The sequence below is a fragment of the Populus euphratica genome, unplaced genomic scaffold (assembly GCF_000495115.2).
Source record: "Populus euphratica unplaced genomic scaffold, PopEup_1.0 scaffold180.1, whole genome shotgun sequence".
In the NCBI taxonomy this organism is placed as follows: Eukaryota; Viridiplantae; Streptophyta; class Magnoliopsida; order Malpighiales; family Salicaceae; genus Populus; species Populus euphratica.
The window spans coordinates 263,024-275,351 of record NW_011500060.1 but is presented as its reverse complement, the minus strand read 5'-3'; the positions used below and the strand labels follow the sequence as shown (position 1 = coordinate 275,351).

The 12,328-nt window shown below is 27.0% G+C and overlaps 1 long non-coding RNA gene across 3 annotated transcripts; it reads left to right on the top strand.

Moving 5' to 3' along the window:
* The first annotated feature begins 2,934 nt into the window (after window positions 1-2,934).
* LOC105108042 (uncharacterized) lies at window positions 2,935-4,910 on the top strand. Of its 3 annotated transcripts, none has more exons than XR_838984.1 (2): window positions 2,935-3,088; window positions 3,966-4,910. It is a non-coding gene; the product is annotated as an uncharacterized LOC105108042 (long non-coding RNA). The 3 variants fall into 3 exon arrangements; XR_838983.1 differs by lacking the exon at window positions 2,935-3,088 and adding an exon at window positions 3,107-3,145; XR_838982.1 differs by lacking the exon at window positions 2,935-3,088 and adding an exon at window positions 3,152-3,430.
* Window positions 4,911-12,328: the final 7,418 nt, after the last annotated feature.

Genomic DNA, 12,328 nt, shown 5'->3' with positions numbered 1-12,328 from the left:
TATAAATAAAGTCCTAACCAAAGTTAACTGGGAGCTATCAATGCTTATCTCATGCATTATTTCATAGGAAAAAATGTTAATCGTGCTCTCAGCATCCACTAATATTTTATGTATTATATAGTTAGAAAGAAAGATGGTGATTATTAAAGCATCTTTATAAGGAAAAACTACACCATCCCTATTATTTGGGTTGAGGGCAATACACTTATTTTATGGATTTGGGTATGAAAGGTTATTAATACCTGCTTTTCATAAGCTTTTATCTTTCAGCAAGAGTCTTATATATATAAACCTGTTTAGGAACACATTGATTTCGAGTAACACCTCGTGATGAGTGTCAACCTCCTTGTCTATTTGAGCTCTTCATAAAATTATTAGAGTATAACAAATCTTAATGTCATATACTCTATCTTCATAGAATATATAATACTTTTCTACTTGTAAATATGAGCATCATATTTTATTATGGGGTATTACATGAATTATTTATCTTTGATGCCAACAAGGATTTTTATTCAAGTTGTATTCAAAGGCTTGGTTGAGAGTTTTAGAAAAAATGAGATGATTATGACCTAATTCTTTTAAATTCTTCTTATGAGGAGATCGATTGCACTTAAAGGACTTTTAATTGTACTTCTGGAGGAATGTTTGGAGATCAATTGCACTTAAAGGACTTTTAATTGTACTTCTAAAAGTGTAGGCAAGTTTATTTGGCTACACTTGCTCCTCCTATTTGAATATGATTTTTCATGAATTATTTTACCTTTAAAATGGTTATCATATTAGAAAAAGCATACAACTCTCTCTATGAAGTTGGGTCTAGTGATTGTGATGGTATTTGTAAGAAGATGATTGCTATAGTAATGGAGATAGTGATATTAAGAGTGAATAATGGTTATGTTAAGGTTTTATTTGACTTAAAAATTGGACTATAATTGTAGCTCAATTATAGCTACGAATGTGTTTGTAGTGGTAGTTAAGGAAAAATATTTGGCTAAAAGATATATTGAAATATATATTATAAATAATATAGAAAAAAACTAGAAAAACTTCAAATTAGAGTTTCTTAAAGTTTTTATAACTTCGATTTTTTTATATATAAAACCTAAAATAGACTCCATGAGTAATTTTTTATTAACAAATGAGTTTGAATTGGATTTTTAGTTAAAAACCAATAATAACAAAATGATAGTGACAACAACAATGACAACTAATGATAATTGTTGTCATAATAATGAAAACGTAAAGGGATAATGATAAGATGATGAAAAAATGATGGTTGCACTGTAATTATATAAAGGATAAGATGATAGTAATAATAATTATAATAAGAGTATTGTTGCAAAGAGGATAATGATTATGATAGTAATTATTATTAAATAATAATTTTAATGAATCTTATGAGTTATTAGTGACAAAAAAATATTTTTTTCTATTTTTATGAGATTAAATTATTATTTTTAAAATTAACTATTTAGAGATTAATTAAAAAATGATTTAGATTGCTTGATTTTCTAATATTTGTTTTATATTAAAACAGAAGAAATATCTTCCAAGAAACAAATCCCAAGTTAGTTAATTTTCTCATTAATAATTGAAAATGTTATGCCCTGCATTAATAACAAAATTTCTTTTTACCTCTTCAAATGAAATCTTTAATGAAAATTATTAAGATCTTTAATAGTTAATCATGATAGTGAAATTAGAGAAACATACTAAGAAATTTAGAAAATTATACTAGTAAAATTACTAGAGAAACATGAAAAATCCTTTAAACAGGGTGATTTCACAACTAGAAATTTTAGAAAAAAAGGATCAACAACAATGTATTTATGACGCAATTGTCTACAAAAGACTTAATAAAAGTAAGTTAAAAAATAAATTATGTTTACCAAGTAATTAGTGAATTGATACATATTTTAAAAAAAAACATTTTTTTTTTGAAAATATATAAAAATAATATTATTTTAAAAAAAATTAATATATCAAAATCATCAAAATAACATTAAACAATATAAATTATTTTTTTTATAAAAACAAAACATGGCTTTAACCTTGAGCGGAAAAATAAGAGAATGGCACCGGAAAAGAAAAACATGGGACGTTCAACAAATGGCACTTTCTTCTTTCCACACCTAACATCAGCAGCATGATGACGTTCAACAAATGCTCCCACTCACATCCATTATTCATTCATGATAGAAAAACACCTGCAAATGTTGTTTTAGGTATTTTTAAAAATATTTTTTATTTAAAAATATATTAAAATAATATTTTTATTTTTAAAAAATTATTTATAATATTAGTACATTAAATTAATTTAAAAACATTAAAAAATATTAATTAAAAAAATAACTATTTTTTTAAAAAATACTTTAAACTATAAAAATAAACATGAAAAAGCCCTCGAATAAAGTGATCAAGCCGTGCCATTTCTTTGAATGTAAATATGCCCTTTCACTTTTATATGTTTAAAGCCGGTGCTTTGGAGTTTGCACAGAGAGGTGCAGGTGAAAATGAAGGCCTTGCTTCCTGTGCCTTTGGGCATTCTATAATGCTAGCATGGGCAGAGTTTTTCATGGCATATTTAAAACATTTTAAGCTCTGTAATGGAGTGAAAATGTCGATAAAATGGATGAATATATCGTGACTAGAAGCAAACAAGGCATGTGATCGCCACTCCAGGAATCTAACCAGCCTGAGTCCAGCAGACTCTCTTGATTCTGGGGCTGATTAGAATTGTGTTCTAATCGATTTATTTATTTTTAAATTATTTTTAATGTGATATTATAAAAAAATAGTTTTAAAAAATTAAAAAATATTATTTTAAAATAAAAAACACGTTAAAACATCAACAGCAACCTACATCAACAACACCCATAGAATAGCCATAAAATAGCTACTGCCGGCCCATATTATTAATCACCTCTAACCACTATAAAAAAGTTCAGCTGTCAGCCTCATCTTTTCACCAAAGGTCGTTTTACGAGGGTTACAGTGCATAAATTTAGATGTTTCAGGGTAGATGGGTAGTTTCAACAGGGTTCTCTAGTTGTTTTTTTGGACTATATGTAGATATCTATAAAAGGTATCGTTTAAGAGTCGTTGCAGATAAGCTATAAGCGGTCTAGGGTTTGCTTATAAGGTCAGGATTTCACGATGTAATTGCCAGCACCGAAATCATCTGTGTTTCTCTTTCATCTCTGTAGATATGCAGTTGGCTTCAACTGGCTTTTAGATGGCGTCTTTTTTGGTGGTTTTCTCCCCAAACCCTTCTGTTCTTCCTTGTATTTTCTCTTATTTTTTATGGCTTCGATATTAGTTATTGGGAACAAAATTGATATGTGCCCTCTCTAGATTTCTCAGGCCTTGCCTCATCTTCTCTTTTACCTGTTTTCCGTGTTTCCTTCCAGACGACGTATTGTCTAGGGTAAGGGAAGAGTGAAAAGTTGAGGTCAAACAGATCTGTAACTTTATGCGAAATAAAACTGGGATATAGTTGTTTTGACTTGATATTAGGGTTGTAATCTATGTATTTATTGCTGTTTGTTTGTTGTTGTTGGTTTGTCAGGAATGTGTTAGGGTTTCGATACCTTGTTTTTTCAAAGCTGAGATGAGTGATGGATTATGGAGTGGAGCTCCTTGAAGTCCAATAGAAGCTCCTGCTGGGTAGATCGAGCTGCTGAGCTATGAATCCCACAGCCCTATCACCACCAGTTACTCTGATGGGTCTGCGGCTTGCATATCTCAGGAGCTTTATTACCTAATGTTAGATCTTTTTTTGGATTGAAGGGAGCTCTAAACCTTCGATCTTTTCAGCCAGCCTTCTGCATCTTAAAATCTTTTGCTTATTGCTTTTTGGCAGTTTTCTCTTGTACAAATTCATTACCGCTGTTTAGAATATTTTATCTGCTTAAAGCACTTCGTTTTCAGCTCTTTTCCTTGACCATGCTTTTCCGTTGCAGGGAACTGATTACTTGAGTTGAAGCACTTGGCTTTGCTATTTTTGTTAGTGGAAGCTGACTGCATCTTCAAGTTTGCATGGATCTGCTGATCTATTTCAAGCTTATTAATTAGAAACTCGAGTGGTTAGATCACCTGCAGTGCAGCAAATTTAATTCGCCCGTACATGCTCTTATTAAATAGTTAGATACAGATGAAATATATTTTATAGTATTAGTTTAGAAATATATTAAAATAGTTTTATTTTATTTTTTAAATTTCAGTTTTGCAAACACTTTCTTAATATTCAAGATAACATGAATCATATATAAGCTTGTCATCCGTCATAAGGTATCTATAGTTCATATGCTGACGATTGCTCCCTTGTACTTTCCTGTTCTCTGCTTCTGAAAGATAATTTCACAAGAGTAACTTGTAATTTATTTTAATCAGAAAAGGTTCCGTAAAAGGTCCATGATATGTTAGGTTAAATATACTGACGTGCTTATTTTTTCTAGAGCGTATCTGTTTTGTTAGTTTTATTTCAATAATTTCCTTAGGAACAAAATGTGTTTAAATTTTGTAGATGTTCTTGTGTATTCTTGTGTCCAGTAGGCATAATGGACAACAATGAGGCCACTGGTTCTTTGTGTCGTTTGTACCATCGGCAAGTGGAAGAGCACCAGGCCACGGAAATTCCTGCGCATCTTTAAGACTCCCAACTTCCATGTCCTTCATAGAATGAGGAAAGGCGAATTCGGTGGCTATATATAGTGTTGTTAGGCAGGCGGGGTTGATACTTGATAGTCGAAGTTTCTTGCTGGGCTTCAATAGTTGATTTCAGAGCTTTTTGTGCTGATGTTCTTCTGGCTGCATGTAGTCAGATTTCTTGATCTCGTTTATACACCATCTTATTGATGGATTTCCTCTCTAATAACACTGTTTATATTCTTATTATACAAAAAGAAGTGAAATAACCCAAGTTTCGGAGCACAACAACAGCTGTGTACTAAAATCAAGCATGTAAAGCATATATGAGCCTGTGTTGTGTTGACATGGTCATCTGATGCGTTGTTGAATTTGTTTACTTGCTTCTAATGCGGTTTTTCATAATTGAAGGATCAAGTTTAACCAAGCTTCAAGGTAGCCTTGCACGTTGTTAGAAACAACTAGATAGGTGGCGTGTGATGTTGTCGGATAAGATTTTTTTTTACTACAAAAATGTCAGACAGCCAATGCTTGCAGTGTTTTAAATAAGTGAAAGAAATTTCGGTGTCCAGTCGTTGGACAAGATTTTGTAACATGCAGTAAAAAATTCAGACATTGATTGCGTGTTTTGAAGAAATAAAAAAGTTGACTCATATAATGTACAAGACTGAGACATTTCATCTAATTTTAAATGATAAAAAATAAACAACGATAATTATATAACATAGATCATAATGACATGTACAAAGAAAGGAAATTCATCACAATGACAAGAAAAAGAATGCTTATGAAAAAAAGTATAAGACTTCTGTTAAAAAATATTGTCAAATAATTAAATAATAAATAATCAAATAAAATAAAATAATCGACTTATGTCGATTCTGAGACAATAGACTAAAAGGATGGAAATGAACAATTAACTTATCTTGAGACAAATTAACTAAAAAATTCCAAATAATCCAAACTTAGGATGGAAAAAAAAAACTAAAAGGATAAAAATGAGGTAATAAATTCAAGCAAATTTGTTAAACCTATGAATTGAATTATGAAAATAAAATAATTTAATAAAATGTTTTTTATAAAACATAATTCTCAATTGAAAAAGGGTAAAACAAATAAAAAATCTTTACAAACACAAAATGCAATCTTTACAAAATAACCTAAGAGAAAAGACACTCTTCAAATCTGCTATCTAAGTCATGAGCCTAGGTTAACATCGTACAAGTAAAAGTGAAGAAAATCACAAAGCTTAAATGATCCGGTTCATGAAAATAAGATCACCCAGTTTAAAAAAAAAAATGAAGCTCAATTTTAATAAAAACAGACATGTTAGAGGATTAAATTAAAAAAATATATTTAAACAAGATTCAAAGAAAAAATAGTAATTAAAATAACAAGAACTAAAATTGATATAAAAATAAAGTAAGAGCCCAATTAAAAAAGAATATGAAAGGATGAAATTGAAGAAAAAATTAATAAAAAAATAAGAATTAAAATTGAAAAAACAATACCTTTATATTTTTGTTATATGCAAACCTCAAGGTGAGAAGAAAGAAAAGAGGAAAAAAAAAAAAACATCACCCTTTTCAAACCATTGTTAATTATAACAATAAATAAAATTGCTCAGCGTTTTCACTATGGACTGCACAGTGTAATCCATAGTGAAACATTGAGATGTCTTTATCTTTTTTTTTTTGTTTTTTATATTTTTTTTGCTTTTGCTTTGTTTTTTGCTTTTGTTTTTTCTTTGGTTTTTTAAGTTTTTTTTAACTAATATTTTCTTGTTAAATTTTTTTATTGATGTTAAATTTTTTTCTATTTAATTATCAAACTTTCATGACACGGATTTTGCATTTGACAGGTCAACCCAGATTGTTTTCTGGTTTTTCTTTTTAATTAATTTTTTTGTTTAATTTAGTTTGTTAATGTTAAATTTTTTCTATTTGATTATCAAATTTTCATGATAAGCATTCTGGGTTTGACAGGTTAACCTAGCTAATTTTATGTTAACCTAATTAATTCAATTTTTTTTTCTTTTTTCTCATTATTTTTTTCTTCATGTAAGCTTTTTTTTTATTTTTTTTCTTTTAAATTATTTTTTTAAAATTTAGTTTGTTAATATTAAACTTTTTTCTATTTAATTATCAAATTTTCATAACAGATTCCAGATTTGATGGGTTAAACCTAGTTAATTCAAAACAAATTTTTCATTAGTTTTTTTCTTCACGTAGGTTTTTTTTCTTTTTTTTAATTAATCTTTATTTTGTTTAATTTAGTTTATTAATATTAATTTTTTTCTATTTATTTATTACACTTTCATGACACGAATTTTAGATTTGACGGGTTAACTTGATTTGATGAGTTAACCTAGTTAATTCAGATTTTTTTTCTTTTTCTTCATTAATTTTTTCCTTCCAATTTCATCTTTTATAATTAACCCATAGTGAAAAGACTTGGCACTTTTTTTTCATTTCTTTTTGTTTTTTTAATGAATATTTTTTTTGTTTAATTTAGTTTGTTAATGTTAATTTTTTTATTTAGTTATCAAACTTTATGACACGGATTCCAGGTTTGATGAGTTAACCCAGATTTTTTTTCTGGTTTTTCTTTCTAATTAATTTTTTCATTTAATTTAATTTAGTTTGTTAATGTTAATTTTTTTCTATTTAGTTATCAAACTTTCATGACACGAATCATAGGTTTGACGGGTTAACCCAGCTAATTCTAGGTTAACCCTTAACTTTTTTTTTTCCTATTAAGTTGTTAAACTTTCATGACAGAATCTCAGGTGTGACTGGTTAGTCTGGTTTGAAGGGTTAACCTAGTTAATTCAGATTTTTTTTCTATTTCTTTTTTTTTTCATGTAGGCTTTTTTTTCTTTTAAATTAATATTTTATTTGTTTAGTATTTTTTTTCCATTTCCTTTTTTTTCTTTTTAATTATTTTTTAAAATTTAGTTTGTTAATATTATTATTTTTATTTAGTTATCAAACTTCCATGACATGAATCTTAGATTTTATGGATAAACTTAATATGACGGGTTAATCTAGTTAATTCAGATTTTTTTTTCTTTTTCTTCATTAGTTTTTTTCTTCATATAGGGTTTTTTCCTTTGTTTTTTATTTTTAATTAATTTTTTTTAATTTAGTTTATTAATATTAATTATTTTCTATTTAGTTATTACACTCTTATGTCACGAATCCCAGATTTAACAGGTTAACTTGATTTGTTAGGCTAAACAAGTTGATTCAGATTTTTTTTCTTTATTAGTTTTTTCTTTCAATTTCATCTTTAAATATTGTAATTAACTATAACTAAAAGACATCAATCTTTTTTCTTTCAATTTCATGACACAAATTCCAGATTTGATGGATTAACCTAATTTGAAGAGTTAAATCGGTTAATTCATTTTTTTCTTTTTCTTAAGTATTTTTTTCCTTTCAGTTCCATCTTTTAATATCGATTTGATTAAGAATTAAATTTTATAATTTTTTATTTACTGTTTATTAGATTATTGTGATCTCATGAGGGGATTTTCTTGTACTCCTCCTTACAAAACACTCTTCATCGGAATAATGCTTTGCTTTATTATTATTATTTTTAATTAATATATATTTTTTAATTTTATTATGTAATATTAATTTTTTTCCTTTTCAATTATCATACTTTTATAACAAGAACTTGCAACTAAGGACATATCTAAGATTTCGAGGTTGACATTATAGCCCAACTAAGTTAAACTTGAATGATAAAAATTTAATATTATTATTAAGATTATAAATATAACTTATAAGTTACTAGTAGACATAACCAATATTTTTAAATATAACTTTATAAAAAAATTTAATATTTTTAATTTTTAATTTTTTAAATATTTTTTATATAAAAAAATAATCCGTCATATAACACACCACGTTTGTAGTCAATGAATATGAGCCATAAAAATGAATAACCTTGCCACGATGCTTCAAGTGACATGATGGATGCCGGTAATTGTCCATCAAAGAAGGCTACGTTCAGCGTTTGAAAGGTAGTACGCCTCCTCCACTTTTACCTGCATGTGGGTAATGTGCTAGCCTAATTGGTTTTGCTTTTCAACCCAGTCCAAAGTTTGTTTTGGTTATAATCTTGGTCCCTAGAAATCTAATTACTTTATATCAATAGAATTTTTTTTACCAAACTATGCATCAACTGAGAGCTAGAATTTTTACGCGACATTGCAAAAACTTCTTATTTAGTTAAACAAAACAAATCATAAAATCAATTTGTAAATAAAATCAATATGAATGGATCAAATAAAAAAAAGTTGGGCAACTAAAATTAAAAAAAAAACTTTTCCCGTGTACAAATCCATTTGTTATATTATCAAAGAAATGAGATTAAATATTTGTCTAAATCTCAATTTATTTTTGCAAAATTAAACATTAATCAAGCGCTGGTACATCTCACTAACACCGCAGGAGACCTATACACAATAGCAAGAAACAAATCTTCAAAACCAATTGTGAATAAATGCAATATTAAAGAGACAAATAAAAAGTAAAAAAAAAAAATTGAGAAACCAAAATGTAAAAGGTTTTAGAGAGAAAAAAAGAAAAAGAGTTCAAATAAACAATATTTATTCTTGTAAGAGATTGTTTGAAATTATAGTTGCAATTATTTTTTGAAGTATTTTTTATTTAGAAATGGATTAAAATAATATTTTTTTAATTTTTAAAAATTATTTTTGATATTAATATATTAAAATGATTTGAAAACACAAAAAAGTATTAATTTAAAGTAAAGAAAAAATAAAAAAATAAAAAAAAATTTAAAAATGTTTTTGAAATACAATTTTTTTTTCAGGGTTTTTATGTTTTTGTTTATTAATAAAAAGAGGATATGAGCAGGTGGTCATTTGGAAGCTGGAAAGTATGTTCAAACTTCTAACCTAACAAGAACGCAGGAGGTTGGGGGTTGACTAGTTCCATAAGAACGTGGCTCTAGTGGGTAGATTGGTTGTGGGCTGTGGTGTTTACTTCAGAGGCTGATTCTTTGTGGGTAATTGCTCTTCTTTACCATTACTGCCTTGCCCAATTTGCATAATGCAACTATCTCTCGATTTTTCTTGATAGAGTAGCATAATGTTAAGGGGATTCTTTCTTCTTCTTTTTTTCAGGAATCCTAGAGATAGAGAAACTACATATCTTCTCATTTTACTACCATTCTTGATGATTTCTCATTTGCAGGAACATCAAATTGTAGAGCTTGGTCTTGGATGGGAGTCATGGGACTCGAATTTCCTCTGTAAAATTTTTCTGCCATCTTTCACAAGACCCAAACTTGCAAAATTTTAGTGATATCCTTTGGACCGAAACAATTGGAAGAGCTGAAAGGTCTAGTGCTTAACAAGATTAACACAGATTTGTTGCAAATTATGAGACCAAACAAGGCCTTCTGTCCTAATATTTGTGTGCTCTGTCACCAAAATGAAGAATCTCTTTCTCAAAGAAAAAGAAAAAGAAAAAGAAAAAAAAAAAAAAAAAGAAAAAAGAAAAAAAGAAGAGAATATTAGAGTGACTTGTTTGTATGATGCTTTGTGCATGTGTGGCAGAGAATGGTTGAATATAGTAATGAAGATTGAGTGATCTCCAATGGAGTGAAAGAATTTTCATTAAAAGCTTCTATACGTATCCTTACTTTATATTAGTTTTACTCTTCTATTTTTATTTATTTTAATACTTCTTTTCTATTTTTATAATTATTTTAGTTGAAGTTGTTTTTTTTTTATTTAAATTGCCATATACAAAAAAGCAACTTTTGACAAACTAGCACAGCTTAAAAAAAATTTGAAAAAATATTACAAGTTCATAAATTGCAATTCTTAAATGGGCTATATTTTTTAAAAGTTGAAAATTATTAAATATAATTTACACATCTTGTTTTTAAAACACATAATAAACAACATAAATGATATTTGTGAATTTAGATACGGAAGTGTATCATAGACAATATTCTTTAGAATCACTTCTTCTTTAGGTTTATAGTAAACTATTATCCTACTAATAAAATCATCTTTGAGCTGACAATATTTCTTTTTTTTTTTTTAATTATTTTATGTAAATACCTTTTGTCTTTGTTTATAAATATTACTTCATTTTTATTTTTTTAGTTAGTGTATAAAATGCTTGTTTAAAAGCTTTCTACCTTGATATACGTTACTTTGTTACTCTCTATCAAAGTTAGAAAATCTATGTTGGATCATTATAACTTAACAAAGACTTATAAAGTATGAAAGGTTCTCTTCAAACTTATTTTAAATATAAATAAATAATAAAATTTCAAAGCTTAATTTATAATTTACTATTCTCTCATATCTAACCCATGTTTTTTAAAAAATAAGAATTAAGCGGTATAGTTGGACTTGGATCTCAAATCATTGTATTAGATTTTAGCACTCCTTTGCCATAAATACATATATATCAATTTAAATGAATTCTCAGCATGTAAACACAATAGATAATTTTATCATTATAAAAAAATAAAATACAAAACCTTTTATTTTAAATAAGATGTGTAGGTTGGTTGTCATATTTTTTATTATATAACTAGCTCTTACTTAAAATATCTGAAAGACTAATTATGATTTCTAATTATCATAACTCTAGGGACGGATCTTTGTTTTAGTTTACCCTTATCAATTCTAATAAGCTTGCTCAAATGTCTCATTTTACACTCACAATGCTTGTTAAAAAAAATAACTAACACTAAAAAAAAAAAAAAATACATTGGTGGTATGTTTCCTCCAACTCAACTTGAACTTTATAGTATAGTTTGTACAAGAAGTAGAAGAGAAAGTTGTGGTGAAATTTGTTGAACATGATCTGCCTGATTATCAAATTTGAAATACATGATAATATGTTGAAATTGTACTACTTCTATTATTATTATAAATAAAATGATAAAACAAAATTTTTTTTCATTATAGCCTACAGTAGTATTGGGCATGAAACAATATGGACAACATTATTTTTGTCTTTTATTTTTTTTTATGATAGAACTTTATTTATTTTAATTTTATTATCTCAAAGTTGTACGTTAGTAATATTTTATTTATTTATTTTTATTTCTTTTTATATACTTTCACTAATGGGTTGTATTGGTTGTCTATAATCTATAAATTTAAAAAGGCACCTAAATTGGACCGTCAAGCTATTGTTCTCTTATTCCCTAAAATTCATGGAATAAAACATCAACTTCTTATTAAGTTTTTTTATTTTATAATATACTCCTTTAGAAACTTCTTATTAAGTTTTTTTATTTTATAATTTCTAAAAAAAATTCAGCTTGCATGTAAACGAGGTACTCTACCTAATTAAGTTATAGTCATTTTGCTTGTGATACATATTTTATCATCTCAATAATTTTTTGTCAAGATGAAAATATTACATAATCCAACTTTTATCTCTTTGATTGGTATTGCTTATAAATAATATTTCATTTATAATCCATCGATGTGATGAGTTCCATTTCTTTCTTTTTCTGATTCTAAATGACCTACTTAACTTAATAATTAGAGTATTGCTTTCATACTGTGGGAGTCATTGGTATGTATAACTTATTAGATATTAAAATCCATAGCATCTAATAAGGTTTTTTATTAGCCTTAATTTAATTGATTTTTGATATTTTTCATTCC